Here is an 18,134-nt window from a genome sequence, read left to right on the forward strand (position 1 = left end):
ATAATAAGTATTGTCAGGAAACTTTAGAACTCAACCCCAAACTTGAGCAAAACAATATTTAAAGGTCCATAGTCTTATAATGACATCTAATTTAATTTCTATCTTAAAATTACTGAATTAAGGTAAAAGAAGATCAAATAACTTGTCCAAAATGATATAGCTGAGGAACAGGTTGGAACTAAAATGAAATCCAGACTCCCTAACTTCTATAATATCACATTTTTTTCTTCTTTTTTTAAAGATTTATTTATTTGAGAGGGAGAGAGAGTGTGAATGGGGAGAGGAGCAGAGAGAGAGAGAGAATCTCAAGGAGACTCCACCCCAAGCACTGAGCCAGACATGGGGCTCCATCCCATGACCCAGAGATCATGACCTAAGCCAAACTCAACCAACTGCACCATCCAGGCACCCCAATTTTCTGCTATCATATTTTTCTGCTTTCAAACTCTTCAGACTGTCTCCTTGGTCTTCTTGTCATTTTTTCCAGCATGAGTAGTCCCCTTGGCCCCGTTTTCACCTGCTGGGAGTCCACATACTCATGAACTTGCAACACTCAGATTGTCTCATCCCAGAAACTGCTGCTGAAAATCTGAGTCCAAGTGGTCTCTCCTCACTGAATTTTTATAACTCTTTGTACATTTCTCATATCCTTATCTCATTCTGTTTTGTATTTATACAAGTCACTTCTTCCAAGCAAGATTGCAAACGCCTTGATGGCAGGAACTGATTCTTATCAATTTGGTATTCACAATGCCTAGCCCCAAATCCAGCATAGGAAAGGTAGTCACTGCTTGTTTGATGAACAGATGAGTTAATGAATCCAGTGAGTAGAGGAAATGTATCATTATATCCATGGGCAGGCATTTGGAATTACAGGGGAAATGGATAGAACATGTTACCTTGAAAAAAAATCCAAACAGTTACTCCTCTCAAATGAGAAGAATATGTTAGCGTCAACAAGAAAATCAGGTGGTACTTGTGGCCAGTATATTTATTGTTTCCATCTAGGGACAATTGTCCTTCCCTAGTGTGTTTTGCTGGAGCTGGGGTGACTATCTTCATGTTCTGGGGACAACATGTCCTTTGTGGCCTTCAAAACACAAACATTGGCTGTGCTCTAAATTATATCAGATTTTGAATTGATACTTTCACCGTCTCCTTAAGATAAGCCCAAAATTTCATTCTTTGAAGAAAAATGAGAATGTGGCTTGTTTATTGTGGGAACATAGGTCATCTGAAAAGGCAAACAGTTTCAAATTAAAGATGATATCTTATGTATTAGAGAAATCGAGAATGTGAAGGCTGCCCTGAGCTACAGGAAGAGCACACCTCCCTGGTTGCGAGCTAATGCTGCCTCGTCATGGGAATGATGGCAAGTCACTTAATCTCTTAGGCCCTCAGTCTTTCAGCATCCACATGGGAAAAATTTTCTGGTATCACGGTGAGGATTAAGTATGAGATAATGTATGTGGATGTGCTCTGTGAATTCTACAATATTGGATATTTGTGAAGGAGTGTTCATAATGGAAGCAACCACTGATTACGGCCGACAAATAATTGAACCGGGAATTGGATGGCCCACAGCTGAGATCTGCAGTTAAAAGCTGACTTTTCCGGTCTCAGCAGAGGAGGATGGGGAGGAGTCTGTGGCTTCTCTGGCTTGGCCTCTCCCCAGCCTTGAATCTCTATAAACTGAAAGTTTGAAAGTCACCATCTTATCTCACTTGATCCTCACTGCCCACTTATTACAAATATATTAATACAAACTATGAACATATGTTCATAATACGAACATATTAACAGAACTTTAGAAATCACAAACCTAAAACTTTGTCTCACTCCAAGTCTAACAATCAGCAAGTAGTTGAGCTAAAACCTCCACATGGGTTGAAGGACTCCAAATTATGTGTTTCTAAGAGAGAATGATGATTCTGTTCACTTTGTGACAATAGCAGCTAGAGAATAATAAACCTATGCATTTATAGAAACTGATTCTAGGCTTTCAAAATGAAAGGTTTACTGTAATTATGAAAGTGTAAATCCTTCTCATGTTTGTAAACACTGAAGAGAATGAATTATTTAACAGATAGAAACAACTTGTCGTCTATCATTGTAGAGTAAAGAAAGGAGCGTTTGCTGGGAGAATTTATGACTTTGACATCTCAATTTAGATTGTCCCTTTTGAATACCCAGGTATGATGAATTTATTTGATCTGCATTCACACAGTTTCATGTATGTAAACAAAATAAGCTCTAGAGGAAAAATTCATTTTATAGATACTTATAGCAACTCTTGGAGTATTCTTAGATTTCTCATTAAAATTGAAGATAGGAAGAAACCTTAAAAACCTTGTAGTCTAATTCATGTGTGGTACTTTCACCCTCTCTTTGAAATCATTAGACTGTGCACACTTTACCTCTCTCTGCACCCACTCCATAGTGAACAGACTGTAAGTCCATGGAAGAAGCACAGTGCAGTTAGGCCATAGGGACCTGACCTGAAACCCCAGTTCTGTCCCTATAAGATATGATCCTTGGATTGCTGCATAATAGCTATGTTCATGCTTTCATTTATTCATCATTCGCCCACAGATAATGGCTGAGCATCCACGATGTGGTGGGTACTGTTCTGAGAGCTACAGACTCCATCTAATATATACATTGTGGCACTTGCCTTCACAGAGATTGAGGGAAATAGAGATGATATAATAAGATAATGGACTTGAAAGTGCTTTTACAATGGAAAAGTCTGATAGGATGTTAGGTATTATCTCCTAGGGCAGGACATTAGTAGTGATAGCATTAAAATATGACTTCATAGCAAATGAAATTTTGGTTTCAATAAATGATGGGAATAGATGTGGGGGGAAGACAAGCTGCTCTGTGGGGCTATGCCCAGTCAGAGATGCCATAGGAGCATGGTGCTGACTTACCTTCTCAGGGAAGCATTGTTGGGGTAGAGAGGGTCCTGAGTTGCAGCAAGGTTTTGGAAGGCTGTGGAGTAGGAGAAGCTGAAAAATGTTAACAGAAGACTGTGCACTGTGAAATGTTAATTCAATCTCTCAGCCATCCAAGTCTTCCTGAATGTCACCGAACTCATGGACTACTGAATGTATGATTAGATTTGTCCCAGACAACTATGAGGGGCTGGGCTTCGGGTCTAGGTTTTACATGGGACATAATCCAGGTCGCACTCATTGGAGTGAAGGCAGAGAGGATTAAGTAAGAGGAGGGAAGGCCTTAGAAGCTAGGGAGCTCTTTGAATTGCCACAGCCAGGGGAGTGATACTTGGACTTTATTTAATGAGATCACTGCATCAGTTGCTTTTGCTGCATAACTTGCAAAGTCAGTCTAGCATCGGCTTCATGTTGTATGTGGGTCCACTGCAACCCTGTTCCACATAGTTTTATTATGCCATCTAAGCTGAGGGAGCACACCCAGATTGTAACATGCTAGTCTCATAGCAAAGGAAAGAGTGATTCAGAAATGATGTCCCAGCTTCTAAAGTTTCTGCAAAGAAATATTTCTTCTGCTCACCTTCATTGGCCAAATAAGTCACACAGCCAAGTCTGATTGTCTGTATGGCAGGAAAGAATAATCTTTTTACAGGAAGGGGAAGTAAATAATGTAGAACTGTCATGAAGCTTCAAAAATATCTAAGGGCGGGAACCATAAGTCAACATCAAGATTACATGAATGTATAAGGAAGTAGTCTTTGGAGAGCTAGGATATATCCAGATCTCAATCTGGGAAAGATGATTGGGCTTTGGGGAGATGGAGAATGGAGTAGCAATAAAGGTTGCACATGAAAAAGATTGGTTGGGACCAATTTTGAAATAAGTTTTGAGGGAACCCTGGGGTGGCTTAGCAGTTGGGCGCGTCTGCCTTCAGCTTAGGGTATGATCCTGGAGTGCTGGGATCGAGTCCCATATCAGGCTGCCTGCTTGGAGCCTGCTTCTCCCTCTGCCTATGTTTCTGCCTCTCTCTTTCTATGTCTCTCATGAATAAATAAATAAAGTCTTTTTTTAAAAAAAGAAGTAAGTTTTGAGTACCATGAAGAAAAATGTGCATTTTATTTTTAGAAAATGACTAATTATTTTTTATGTAGATCACTAATAATTTTAGCACTATTTTCTGGTGGCAGTATGAAGGCTGGACAGAAGAGATAAGAAATGTAGATAGAAAAATCAGCTGGATACGAGTAGAAAAGTCCAAGGAAGTAATGACAGTGGGAAAAATGCAAATAAAGATATAAGGAATGAGCAAAAGTTTCAGAGATGTATTTGTCAGGACCTGGCAGCAGATTTGTTGTCATTGATCTGGGAAGAATTCTGCTGTTGCACAATCCTATTAACATGAAGTTTCCAAAGTATAGTAATAGAGTAAATAATGTGGCAGCACAGTTTACTTAGTTTCCTTAGAAGCAGAAGCTCCTTTAGAAGCATATTAACTGTCTCATCCATTCATAGTGACTTTAAAAAGCAAATCAAATTCATATGCAGGGTAGAAATTCTGCTGGTCCTCACTGATATGGGTGTGGCTTATGTGCATTCTTATTGGCCTTTTCTGACTGGTTGGGGTCCATGATATATAGGCTAAAAAATATTTTGAATGCCATCTTTGCCCACCAGGTCACTTTATCGCTTTATTTTTCTAGTTTATATAGTATCATTGAGTGGGAGAAAGAAATGGGTATCCAAATTCAATAATTCCACCCTCTTCCCGGAACACAGGGTTATGTTGCTTTATTGGCTTATTGAGACCTTGTAGAAAAACATATTGACCCATATCTGAACATTTGACATTGACCAATGGCCTCCCTACTTCTCCATAAGAAGAGAAATAAAGTTCCATCCTTACTCCTATCAATAACTCATTTCAATCTTCAAGAGTCTTGGTTGTTTTCAAATATTCTTTCTCATTTCCCTGTTGTATAACACAAACATCTTCCACATCCCTTGGTACCAACGCTTCCAGATTCATTGAGCTAGCATCTGACATTCCATTTGCCAAGAATCATGGGTTTTATACATTATCATAAATAATGCTTGTTTAAACTTTGATATATCCAAGCACTTGAACTAAAAAATGTTTCTCTGGGAGCACCTGGGTGACTCCATCAGTTTAACATCGGCTCTTGATTTCAGCTCTGGTTGTTATCAGGGTCATGAGATCCAGCCCCATGTCAGGCTTGGGCTGGGCATGGAGCCTGCTTAAGTTTTGCTTTGTCCTCCTCTACTGCCCCTCCCCTGTGCTCCCTTGCATGTGTACTTTCTTTCTCAAAAAGAACAGAGGGAGGGAGGGAGGGAAGAAAGGAAGAAAGGAAGGAAGGAAGGAAGGAAGGAAGGAAGTTAGTTAAAAAAGATATTTCTCCGATATCCCCAGAACTGGAGGAACCTATGTTCCTCTTCTTTCCTTTTGAAATAGGGAAGATTCATCTTGTCATTTTATTTTCTGCACAAACAGCCCTCCAGTACCATCCTTTTCTTCACACACTAAATTATGGTCTTGTTGCATTAATTATATACAAATAATATTTTAATAACATAGCACTCTTTCTTATCCATAAATTAAATCCAGTTCCCTAAGGCTTCTTTTTAACCTGTATTTTATTATTTTAATTTCAGTTAAGTCCTATTTTCTCCATCTGGAATACCTCTGTAGGCATCTTATTTTTGGACATGTCTTATATGTTGGTATTTCTCAAGATACTTAGTAGCTGCTGCCCCAACTCATCCTGCTTAATCTAGTTCATCAATTGCTTATATTTATAGAGAAAAACTAGAATTTTTCTCTCAAATTCTCACATGTAGACTTGTTCTTTCATTTTGTTGACCAGCCAGGAACATGGTTTTGGTTTCTAGCACCTAGGGAAATTGAGGGACTTTTGTATAAGATAAAGAAGCAACTACTTATTGCCATGTATTCTCACAGTCCCATCTTCTGCCTGATGTATGATATTTTCCCCCGTCTTCTCCAAGCTTAGCTGGAACTTTCCATGACCACTTACAACCTAGTCACTAAAGGTTGAAATCTGTGTGTGTTTGTGTGTGTGTATATATGTGTGTGTGTGTGTGTGTGTGTGTGTGTGTGTGTTGCTTGTCTCTTTGTTTTAATTATATTCTTTATTTCTGGGGCTGCTTGTGGCTCACTCAGCAGAAATATCACTACCTAGACTCTGCTGCCTAGTACTTGGATGAGAGACCCCAGGTCCAGAGTATAATAGCCCCTAAATCAGCAAGCACAATAAAATGGAATCTTGCCATTTCCCAAGTTGGAAAACCTAGATTTATATGCTACCTGGCCAGTTTTCATTCCTTTTAAGGACTTTACTCCAAAAGTCTTGCCAGAGATAACTAAAAATGAATTTGAAGAGGCATTTACAGATGGTTGGACAATTGGGTAGAATTTAGAATGCCTTTCCTTAAGCAATATATGAATTATTGCTGTATTAATTCTGTGTATTGTGAAATGTAACACATCTTTCTTTAAAAACAAGGTTAAAATTTGGTGCAGTCACAAGAGAATAACTTATATAATCTGAAAAACAAAAAGCAAAGATTTAAATTTTTAGAGCTCATCTTAATACCTTAGCAACTGTGAGCTCTTTCCTCTAGCATACACATATTGGACTTCATATATGTTACCAGACCACTGCTGGATATTTTGGAATACCCCATAGAACATTCAAACTCAGCACATCTAAATTAACCCAACATATTTCCTCCCAATTCTTCTTCTGTTTTCCACATCACAGTGAATGTCTCCATAATTCATGAATTCTGTAGAGAACAAGGATGTAATTATTAGTACCCTTTTTTTTCTCACTTATCAATTTCTTTTTTTAGATTTTTATTTATTTATTTGAGAGAGAGTGTGCACGCACATGTGCACAAGAGAGAGAGAAAGAGAGAAGAGAGTGCATGAACAGGGTAAAGGGGAAGAGAGAAGCAGACTCTCCACTGAGCAGGTTGCTCTATCCCAGGCTCCATCCCAGGACCCTGAGATCATGACCTGAGCCAAAGGCAACAGCTTAACCAACTGAACCACCTAGGTGCCCTTTACTTACCAGTTTCTTAGCTTAGTCAATATTTCTTCCAAACTTTTGAATTTATATTCTTTTCACAGTTCTCACTGTCATGCTATAAGGAAGTTCACTGACTTTGCTCAAACTACTCTAAGAGTTGACAGTCTTTTTTTTTTTTTTTTTGAGTAATCTCTGCACCCAGTGTGGGGCTCAAACTCACAACCTGGAGATCAAGAGTTGCATGTTCTACCAACTGAGGCCATCAGGCACCCCAATGGTCTGTTTTTAACTCCCAATTGTGTTTAATTTTACAATATTCTACATTGCATATGCTGGTCTTTTCTCTCCAAACAGATAAAATATTTCTCAAAGGTACTCATTTCTTGTTAATTTTGGTGCTGGAGCTATAAATATATAGATTAGAAGTTGCAGTCCCTCTTAAGGAGTCCATGGTGTATTTCTTCTTCATACATATTGTCTCACACCCCGAGTATCAAGATTGAAACTGGGTCCATTGCTTAATTGAACTTGTACAACTCTGAAGCAGTCTGTATAGTATTGCCATGTTTCAAGAGTTGGAAAAATTTCAAGCGAGACCAGAAGCAGCCAAGCTTAACTTTCACTGAGGTTGCTGCCACTCCTGTGGGTATAATGTCTCTGTTCATCAAAAGACATTTTTTTCCTACTTAATGTACTTACCATGTGGTTTTATTAGAATGAATAGCACTCTCCTTGTAAATGGATTTGGTTGGAAATCCAATTTCTTTCAGGGCCAGTGGGAGAGGTCGAAGGGCCATAAATATTCCTCCTCTAAACTGTTTATAAGTAAAATGGCATTGCTGCAAAGGCCCAGCAAATGTCTTGCTATACTGAGTTATGTACAAATCCCTGGCAATCTTTTCTTTCTTTCTTTGATGAAAACAGATTGCATTGTTGTCTCAGAAAGGAGTTATGCTCATGGGTGCCTTGATAGATAGCAATGTTTATCAGAAGGAGAGTGGATCACCAGGGCTTCAGCCTTACTTCTTAGCCTTTCTCCTAAAGTTGGAATAAAGACTGTTTTATCATGCTTCCCTCATTGTTTTATGTGCTGGATCGAGGAGACCTAGGAAGAACTGACTAACCCCCTCTGCCTCTGATTTGCTTGGCCTTGGGTAAGGAGTGTTACCACTCTAGTCTCTTATTTTCTGGTATTAAATGAATATATTCTCATCTATGAATTCTTCACATGATTGAAGTAAATTCCAATTTCACCGTTTTCAAAATTAGCATTTAACCCATTCCATGAGATAATTTAGTTTCATGAAATTTTCCTGGGTGGAATACATGTACAGATGCAGAGGTGATACAAGGCTCTTACATTTGCAATATCTCATGATTTTTCTCTCCAAAGTGATTGGAGAAAGGGGGCAAAATTTTGATATTGTTTCTTCCTTTGAAAAATGAGGTTCAGTAGAGAAGTGAACTACAACATTTTGAGTAGCTACTCTATGCCAGCCATATGCTAGGTGCTAAAAATATAAATTGGATAGTCGCCAGCTGATTCCATTTACATCAGCTCTTGGTTGGGTTTATATCTACTCTAGGATGGCTTTCTCCTTATGTTTTTATCATCCCCAGAGGTGTCTGAGACACCTATGATGGATACTTAATTGGGTCCAGTATCATTGAGAGGTAGATTAGACTTCCATAAGAGTTGATTGGAATGGGGATGGCACCATTTCTGAAAGGCACATTTTCATCCCAAATACTCATCAGTGATAGTGTGACTCAGGGCAAGGTTGGTGGTATTCTCTGGCAAACAGCAAGAAGGAGAACTAGTGCTGAAACAATATAAAATAGAATGGCAAAATGGGACTCTTTGTATTTTATTTTGGGCTAAAGGTCCCAAAGACTGAGAGTAACACAAAGAAAAGATGATAGATCAGCTGGTCAAGGAAGTTCACAAATTTTAGTTTTCAATTTTGAGATCTCAATATTACCTAAAGGTACATTCAGATATTAAAATCCCTTAAGGCCAAGGAAGTTGAGAAGGGAAACTTTTTTGGATGAGAAGGCTTTTTTAGGGAGAGAGGTGTTGCCATACAGTGTTTTGCTGTCACCTTCTTCCTCCTCCATACAAGAGGGGAGAGCACATAAGGAACTTTGGAGGAAACAGAATAATCGAATTAGGTTCCTTAGAGTTTTTGAGGGGAATGTACCAAGCAATGCAAAGCTATGCCCCAAAATTTGTCTCTAGAGGAGAATCTGGCAGAAATACCCTGTGTCAGAGGACAAATTAGAGGACTATACAGAGAGTGAACTCTGTGTGTCCCCAGAAAGGAGCTGGTCTGGGCCATCTTAGATCTTTTTGAGAGAATTACCCATTGGAACAAATAATGCCCAAAAAGGGAGAAGACCATTATATCCCCAGAACTTATTTATGTTGTAACTGGAAGATTGTACTTTTGACTACCTTTACTCATTTTGCCAACCCCTGGCAATCACTAAACTTCTTTGTGTCTAGGAGCTTGTTGTTTTTAGATTACACATATAAGTGAGATAATACGGAATTTGCCATTCTCTCTTTGCTTTCACTTTGAGTGAGGATTCTCTTTACAGCATATTTGAGAGCAGTCATTGTCTGACTATTACACTGAGGATGTCACATCACCTCCCTTGAGGCTTGTCCCCATGAAGATACAGTTTGCTCTTGAAAATGGAAGCATGAGATATAATTTCTCCAATCTATGTGTAGATTATTTAGCTCCAGACTATAATAAATGAGATGATTGATTTTTTAAATATTTTATTTATTGAGGGAGGGAGAAAAAGAAAGAGAACTCAAGCTCATGCAGGGGCAGAGGGAGTGGGAGAAGCAGACTCCCCGCTGAGCAGGGAGCCCAACGTGGGGCTCGATCCCTGTACCCTGGGATCATGACCTGAGCTGAAGGCAGGTGCTTAACCCACTGAGCCACCCAGGCTCCCAAACATGATTCATTTTTATTATAATTATTATGGTTGACAGAGATTCCAATCCCTCCATTGTAATAAGAGAACAGGCCATTGTTATGTTTTGTTGTTGTTGTTCATTATTTCTGATTGCTGTTAAGGAAAAAAGTTTTCATAAGATCCAATCTGTTCTAAATAATCTAAGTGACCTTTCTAGTGTGTATAACATTTTAAATATCAAAGTATATGATGAATGTAAAAATAAGGTCACATACATATATGTATAGCACCATAGACCAGGTGGCTTGTAATAACAGAAATTTATATTTCGCTGTTAGAGAGGCTGATAAGTGCAAAATCAAGTCACCAGCAGATTCATTGTTTGGTGAGGGCTTGTAAATTGGATCATAGACCACTGTCTTTTCACTGTGTCCTCATGTGATGGAAGGGATGAAGGACCCTTTCTCTGAGTACTAATCCCATTCATGAAGGTTCTAGCCTATGGCTTGTGGTCCCACCTCCACAAATACCATCACACTGGGCATGAAGTTTCAACATATGAATTTTTGAGGGACATATTTAGTCTATAGTTGGAACTCAATCTTAGAGCATAAATGCTTGCTATGCTCAGGGCATCTAGACTAAGATATTTCTTTGAATGTATTCTTAATAACTTTCTTTGTGTCCCCATTGGCCTCTTGGCTTTAAAAGACTGGAGGACTGGAGAAAGTTGAGTTAAATTAATTCAAAGCTTTGCACTATAGGGAAGAAAAGGACAGTATCTAGATTTGTGATTTTACAGTTTTAGTTATTAGGCTTCAGTCTTTCTCCAGCATATATATTTCAGTCTCAAAGCCAAGATCTGGGTGACTCTGAAACTATTATAACAAGTGTGCTGAGGTTTGAGTTTATCTCTCTCAGTGATCACATGGCTGTTAGGCTCCATGTCTGTTTTTTTAGTAGTCTTCTCTTTAGGTTTTGGTAAATTTGCTAAGTTATGGGGCACAGAAGGAGATCACAAATTTCCAGAGAGAGGGAAAATGTGCTGTGGAAGAACTAATGGACATTTGTATCGCAAATATTTATGAAGCACTTTTTATGTGTTATACACTTTGTTGGATTACAGTGTACAACAATAAATTGCACATGGTGTCCTCAACAGGCTCACAGTTATTGACATGAAAAGGGCTAAGCACAAGGGGGTTACAGGTATTATGAGAGACTGTACCCACCATGTTAGCTTGGGTTCAATGCAAGTCTTGTGAGTTCTGGTGGAAATTATTTTTTATGTATTGCTAAAAGTTTATGTGCAAAGAATGACTAATTTTCTATTCCATTACTTTCTTTTCTCATAAAGCTATTCTATTATAATAAGAAATCCTGGTAAAATAGTATGGCCTATAATTTTGAGTCTTTATTCTATTAGTTGGGTCAAAGTCCTATAGAGGTAGAATGTGCAGTCTGATGTAAAATTAATGGAGAACAAAGCTATAGAGTTTTTCTATGCGTCAAAATAGGTGATATCTTTGCTTGATTATGTGAAAAAATCATAAGAGCAATATATCATATTGTCACTTTAACTAGAGGAACTAAAATAACTGACTTATTTTAACAGCAGGCAGGATATATACAGAGTTAAGATTATTGAATTATATGAATACCCAGGCTTAGATTGTTTAATTATATGAATATCCAATTTTATTTTTGCCAGGTGAAAAAATAGATATTGACATCTTATATAATATAGGAAACTTTTAGGAAGCTTTAAATTTAGTTTTAGTGAACTTGAATGAAATACAGCATAGACTGTCAAAACAGACATTTGAAAGTTTAAATTTGTCATTTTCTTATAAAATATGTATTACCTAGACCATAAAGTATACAAAAGCAATGAAAGAAAGTATCAAGATACATTATTGTCAGCAGAAAAAAATTTTCAAAACCAAAATATTATCTATAGAATCGAAGGAAAAGATTGGGTGACAGAGTCTCAAGGGTTAATATTTAATAGAATTTAGTAATATACAGAGCTCTACATTATAAATTTGAATTAATTGTTAGATTAAGGTATTTCCCTCTAGGTTATGAGTAGACAGCAATTCTAAGATGGAATCAACAAAAAATAAACTAATTCAATCACAATGACATATCCTCAAATGTTGAAAAGAACATGAGTATTTTTATCATGAACTTAAATTTTAGAAGCTGTCTGATATTTTTCTCTAATTGTCTTCTTATTTTCTCCAATTGTTTTCCTATCTCTTACAATAAATGCTTCATTATTCATTCATTCATTTACTCACTTAAAAACGATTCATTAAGCTCTACCATAGTATACATAGTATTTTAGCAAGAGCTGGAAATAAAGAGATGTATAATACAGTCCCTGACTTCAAGGCAAGGAAGAGGGGGCATAATCTATAAACACTAAACATTTTGAAAAACACTACCAAGCTCATAAGCACAGAGTGCTTATGATGTAATATTGAAAGAAGGCACGCTGCCCTCAGATTGATCTTAGTCTTGCCATCTGAGCTATGGCTTTGTTGTTTATGTTTTATGCCAACCACTTGAATCTTCTGTGATCATTTTAGTTAAACACAGTGACACCAGTATCTCATGTGAGTCTGAAAAGAATGACAATAATTATAATGATAATGAAAATTGTGGGAACTCAATAAGTATGTGTAATGAGTGGATGAATTTTACAGATGAAAAATATGAGGCTTAGAGAATTGAATAGCTGGTGCAAAGTCATGGCCAATAACTCAGAGCTGAAACATAAAACTGAGGTGGTTGATTTTCAGAGTGTGAGCTCCCAACTACTCTATGCTCTGCATACTTAGTTGAGCCAGAATACAGACAAAAACACCCTGGCAATATTTACAACCCCAAATTGCTTTGTAACTAAGAACACTCTTAATGACAATCAGGGCAAGTTCTCAGTTTTCGAGGTAATTGTGTGTGCTATATTACCACAGGCAAAAATTATGCCTTTCATTATGATATCTAATTACTGGAAAATCATAGAGGGAAATGGAAAATATTTTAATAAAGAAGGATTTTTATTTTTGGAGAAAGCTTGAGAGACAGATGATGTAAGAAATGAAATATGGTGTTTTAAAAAATAGGAGTACAAGTGATAGGGAAAAGCCACAGATCTTGTGTTTTTCTCTTCGGTAAGACCCTTCTTTTTGATATGTCTTCATAGGGAGAGGGGAATATATGAAATGGTACCTGACAAAGAACCAATCTCTGTGTTTTAGCTCAAAATTAGACTGTTTCTGCTTACATCCTAGTTGGTTGAATGAGCAAATGGAATGAAGCCTCCAGGCTAATATGGCCACAGACAGTGAGAAGCCCTCAGAGAGACAAAGGAGAAAAAGGATGATGGAGCAATCTGGCATTTGTTACCATGTGGGGCCAAAAAGGGGGCAGCAGGGGCATAGGCAACCCCAGAGCCAATGTGGAATTACAGATGGGTGAACCGATCTTACCTACAGAGTAATTAGAAATGGAAGAATGCAGAGTCTTAAGGGGAACAGCAGCCAAAATAGGCCGTCAGAAGAGGTCCAGGAGCTCACCTTGCAGCAGGAACATGGACTTAGATGGACCTAGTGAGTCATACATACATTGTCAGTTTTCCCTGAGAGAAGTTAACAAAGTTTTTTCAGATAAAGAGGATTATCAAATGGCAACTTTCTTTTTTTTTTTTAAGATTTTTAAAAATTTATTTATTTGTGAGAGACACAGGGAGAGAGAGAGGCAGAGACACAGGCAGAGGGAGAAGCAGGCTCCATGGAGGAGTCCGATGTGGGACTCGATCTTGGATCTCCAGGATCACACCCTGGGCCGAAGGCAGGCGCTAAACCGCTGAGCCACCCAGGGATCCCCCAAATGGTAACTTTCTTAAAGATGCTTCTTGGGTTAAAACCAACCAACCGGGTACAGATGCCTTCCCATTCTCATTTGTGTCTCCTTCAGCATCTTACATCAGTGTTTTATAGTTTTCAGTCTTTCTTCAATGTTTACCAACCTTTCGCCTCCTTGATTGTCTTCCTAAATATTTTATTATTGTTGGTGCTATTGTTAATGGGATTTTCTTAATTTCTTTTTTACATAGTTCCTTGTTAGTACAGAGAAAGTGATTTTTTGTATGTTGATATTGTATCCTACAACTTCACTGAATTTATTAGTTCTAACAGCTTTTTGGTGGAGTCTTTAGGATTATCTCTATATAAGATCATGTCACCTATAAAGAGAGACAATTTTACTTCTTTCTTTCAAATTTTGGATGGCTTTTATTTCTTTTTCTTGCCTATAGCTCTAGCTAGGACTTTTAGTACTATATTGAATAGTAGTGACAAGAGTGGATATCCTTGTCTTGTTCCTGATTTTAGAGGTCAAGGGGTATAAACTTTCAGTTATAAGATGAATAAATTCTGAGGAATTCATGGACAGCCTATTCATTGCCTTAATAATGTTGTGTTGTGGACTCAAAATTTTCTAAGAGTAGATTTTTTAAAAGATTTCATTTACTTATGCATAAGAGACACAGAGAGATAGATAGGTAGAGACACAGGCAGAGGGAGGAGAAACCAGGATCCATGCCAGGAGCCCGATGTGGGACTCAATCCTAGACTCCAGGATCACATCCTGAGCCAAAGGCCAACACTCAACCGCTGAGCCATCCGGGGGTCCCCTAAGAGTAGATCTTAAGCATTCTCACACACATACACAAAGTATGCAAGGTGATGGATGTATTAATCAACTTGATTTGTGGTAATCATTCCGAAGTGTATACCTATATCAAATCATCATGTTGTATACTTTAACTATATTGTAAATTTATTTGTCAATAATTCCCTAATAAAGCTGTGGAAAAAACCTTAAAAACAAAAGCCAATGACTACAAACCCCCTGGAAATCAGAGACATAGGGAATTTCTAGTAATGGGAAAAAATGATCACATCAAAAACAAAGTATGACATTTTATTTTGTGTGTCAACTAGGCTGGATCATAAGAAGCTCAGATATCTGGTTAAACATTATACCTGGGTGTGTCTGTAAGAGTGTCTGGAAAAAAATGGCTTTTGAGTTGGGGGACTGAGTAAAGAAGATGGGCCTTTCCAATGTGGTGAACATCCAGTATGTTAAGAACCTGAATAGATGGGATCCCTTGGGTGGCTCAATGGTTTAGTGCCTGCCTTCAGCCCAGAGCGTGATCCTGGAATCCTAGGATCAAGTCCCACATCAGGCTCCCTGCATGGAGCCTGCTTCTCCCTCAGCCTGTGTCTCTGCCTCTCTCTCTCTGTCTCTCATGAATAAATAAATAAAATATTTTTAAAAAATAAAAAAGAACCTGAATAGAACCTGAATACAGAAAGGTTGAATTTGCCTTCCACTTGATGGCTTGAGCTGCAACACTGATCTGCCTTCGGTACTCCTGATTCTTAGGCTTTAGACTTGGACTGGAATCTATACCATCAGCCCTCTGGCTCTCAAGCCTTCAAACTACATTATAGGCCTTTCTGGGTCTCTAGATTTCAGGCAGCAGATCATAGGACTCTTCACCCTCCATGATTATGTGAGTTGATACCTTACGATAGATTTATACAATTTTCTATTGGTTGTGCTTCTCTGGAATACCCTAGTACACAAAAGATATTTGCAAAGCTTTGAATTAATTACAGTGACTTTTTACATGTACTATTTAATTCTCACATTGGCCCTACATTTGCTTTCTAGTGCTTCATCACAGATTATACAAATTACTACAAACTTAGTGGCTTAAAACACCACTACTATTTATCTCATAGTTCTATAGGTCAAAAGTGCAACACAGTATGGTTGGATTTTTTTCTTTTCTTTTCTTTCTTCTTCTTCTTCTTCTTCTTCTTCTTCTTCTTCTTCTTCTTCTTCTTCTTCTTCTTCTTCTTTTTCTTTTAGAGAGAGAGCATGAGTGGCATGGGGCAGAGGGAGAAGAAGAGAGGATCTTAACCAGGCTCCACACTCTGCATAGAGCCCAACATGGGACTCAATCTCATGACCCTAAGATCATGACCTGAGCCAAGGTCAAGAGTCAAACATTTAACCAACTAAGCCACTCAGGCACCCTTGTTGGATTTTTTATTTGGTGTCTTACTAAGATGAAATCAAGGTATCTTCTGTAGATATGTAGCTATGGTTCTTATGTAGAGATCAGGATCTTCCACACTCCCTCAGTGTTGGAAGAATTCATTTTTTTGTTATGCCTTTCACCTGGCCTCCTCCCTCTGCAGGCAAGCAATGGTTCATCGAGTTCTTCTCATGAATGAAATCTCTGTGCCTTCCTCTTTTGCTTTTGAGGGCCCATGTGAGTATACTGGGCCCACCCAAATGATCTAGGATAATCTTACCATTTTAAGATCAACTGATTAGTAACCTTAGTTATATCTGCAAAATCCTATTTTTCATATAATATAACAATCATGAGAGAAACACCATAGGACAGAGATAATGGGGACCAAAATTCTGCATAGCACAGGCCTTTGTGTGGTAAGAATTTTTGTAATGTGCATTTTATTGATTGATGGATGGATGGATGGATGGATGGATGGAAGGAATTTAATCTCTTAATATGTTCTGCTAAAAACTCCTGTTTTTTTTTTTTTTAATGCCATGAACACAAGAAGGGTAAATACTATTGCCAGAAGGGCTACTCAAGGAAGGGAGAACAAAGGAGAATAATCTGGTCCTGAAACACTGACATTATTTCTATTCACTCAGTATATGCCTTGAATTTCTAATATGTAGGCAGATTTTTAGGCACTGTAGGATGTAGAGTCAAAATGTATTTATGAAGTTACAAAATATTTAGTGAGGTAAAATGTCTGCTAATGCATCTTGTTCTTTTACAAAAACTTTTTTTTTCATTTTTTTAACCCTTTATTTTTAATTATTTTTTTAAATAATAAATTTATTTTTTATTGGTGTTCAATTTACCAACATACAGAATAACACCCAGTGCTCATCCCGTCAAGTGCCCCCCTCAGTGCCCGTCACCCATTCACCCCCACCCCCCGCCCTCCTCCCCTTCCATCACCCCTAGTTTGTTTCCCAGAGTTAGGAGTCTTTATGTTCTGTCTCCCTTTCTGATATTTCCCACACATTTCTTCTTACAAAAACTTTAATAGCTAATTATTGAACACATGTTATATGTCTTGGATTTTAGACAGATAATTTTATTTATATAAATGTATCTGGGGATCCCTGGGTGGCGCAGCGGTTTGGCGCCTGCCTTTGGCCCAGGGCGCGATCCTGGAGATCCGGGATCGAATCCCACGTCGGGCTCCCGGTGCATGGAGCCTGCTTCTCCCTCTGCCTGTGTCTCTGCCTCTCTCTCTCACTGTGTTCCTATCATAAATAAATAAACATTTAAAAAAAAATGTATCTATAATGGTGTGTTAACAGATGATTACCAACTCTCTATTTTAAAGACTTGGGAAAATAAGTCTTAGAAAGGTTAAATAACTTACTCAAAGTCATATAATTAGTCAATGCTAGACCTGAAACTGGAATTTGAATGTGAGGCAGCAGCAAAGTTTGGGTTTCTTTTTACTTTTAAATTGAGTATAATTGAAATAATGTTCTTTTAGTTTCAGGTGTACAATATAATGATTTGATATTTGTATATGTTGCAAAATGTTCACCACAATATCTAGTTAGGATTTGTCAACATACATAGTTATAATTTTTTTCCTGTGATGAGAACTTTTCAGATCTACTCTCTTAGCAACTTTCAAATACATAATACATATTATTAACTATTGTCACCATGCTGTACATTATATCCCCATGACTTATTAATTTTGTAATTGGAAAGGTATACCTGTTGACCCTTTTACCCATTTTGCTCCCACAGCCAAACCTGTGCTCTGTATCTATGAGCTCATTTTTATTTTAGATTCTAAAGTGAAATCATATGGTATTTGTCGTTCTCTGACTTATTTCACTTAACACAGTGTCTTCACATTCTGTTTACATTGTCACAAATGTCAAGACCTCCTTTTTTTAAAAAATTTCTTTCTTTTTTTTTTAATTTTTATTTATTTATGATAGTCACAGAGAGAGAGAGAGAGAGAGAGAGAGGCAGAGACACAGGCAGAGGGAGAAGCAGGCTTCATGCTCCGGGAGC

The 18,134-nt window shown here is 37.8% G+C and overlaps 1 long non-coding RNA gene across 2 annotated transcripts in view; it reads right to left on the reverse strand.

Moving 5' to 3' along the window:
- Window positions 1-18,134, reverse strand: part of LOC121490459 — a 93,888-nt gene that overhangs the window by 12,496 nt on the left and 63,258 nt on the right. Inside the window, exon 2 of one of the 2 annotated variants that reach the window (XR_005987686.1) lies at window positions 2,934-2,994. The exons of the other annotated variant lie outside the window; for it this stretch is intronic. This is a non-coding gene — a long non-coding RNA (uncharacterized LOC121490459). The remainder of the gene's footprint in view (window positions 1-2,933; window positions 2,995-18,134) is intronic. 2 annotated transcript variants of the gene reach the window in all.

The sequence above is a fragment of the Vulpes lagopus genome, chromosome 5 (assembly GCF_018345385.1).
Source record: "Vulpes lagopus strain Blue_001 chromosome 5, ASM1834538v1, whole genome shotgun sequence".
Lineage (NCBI taxonomy): Eukaryota > Metazoa > Chordata > Mammalia > Carnivora > Canidae > Vulpes > Vulpes lagopus.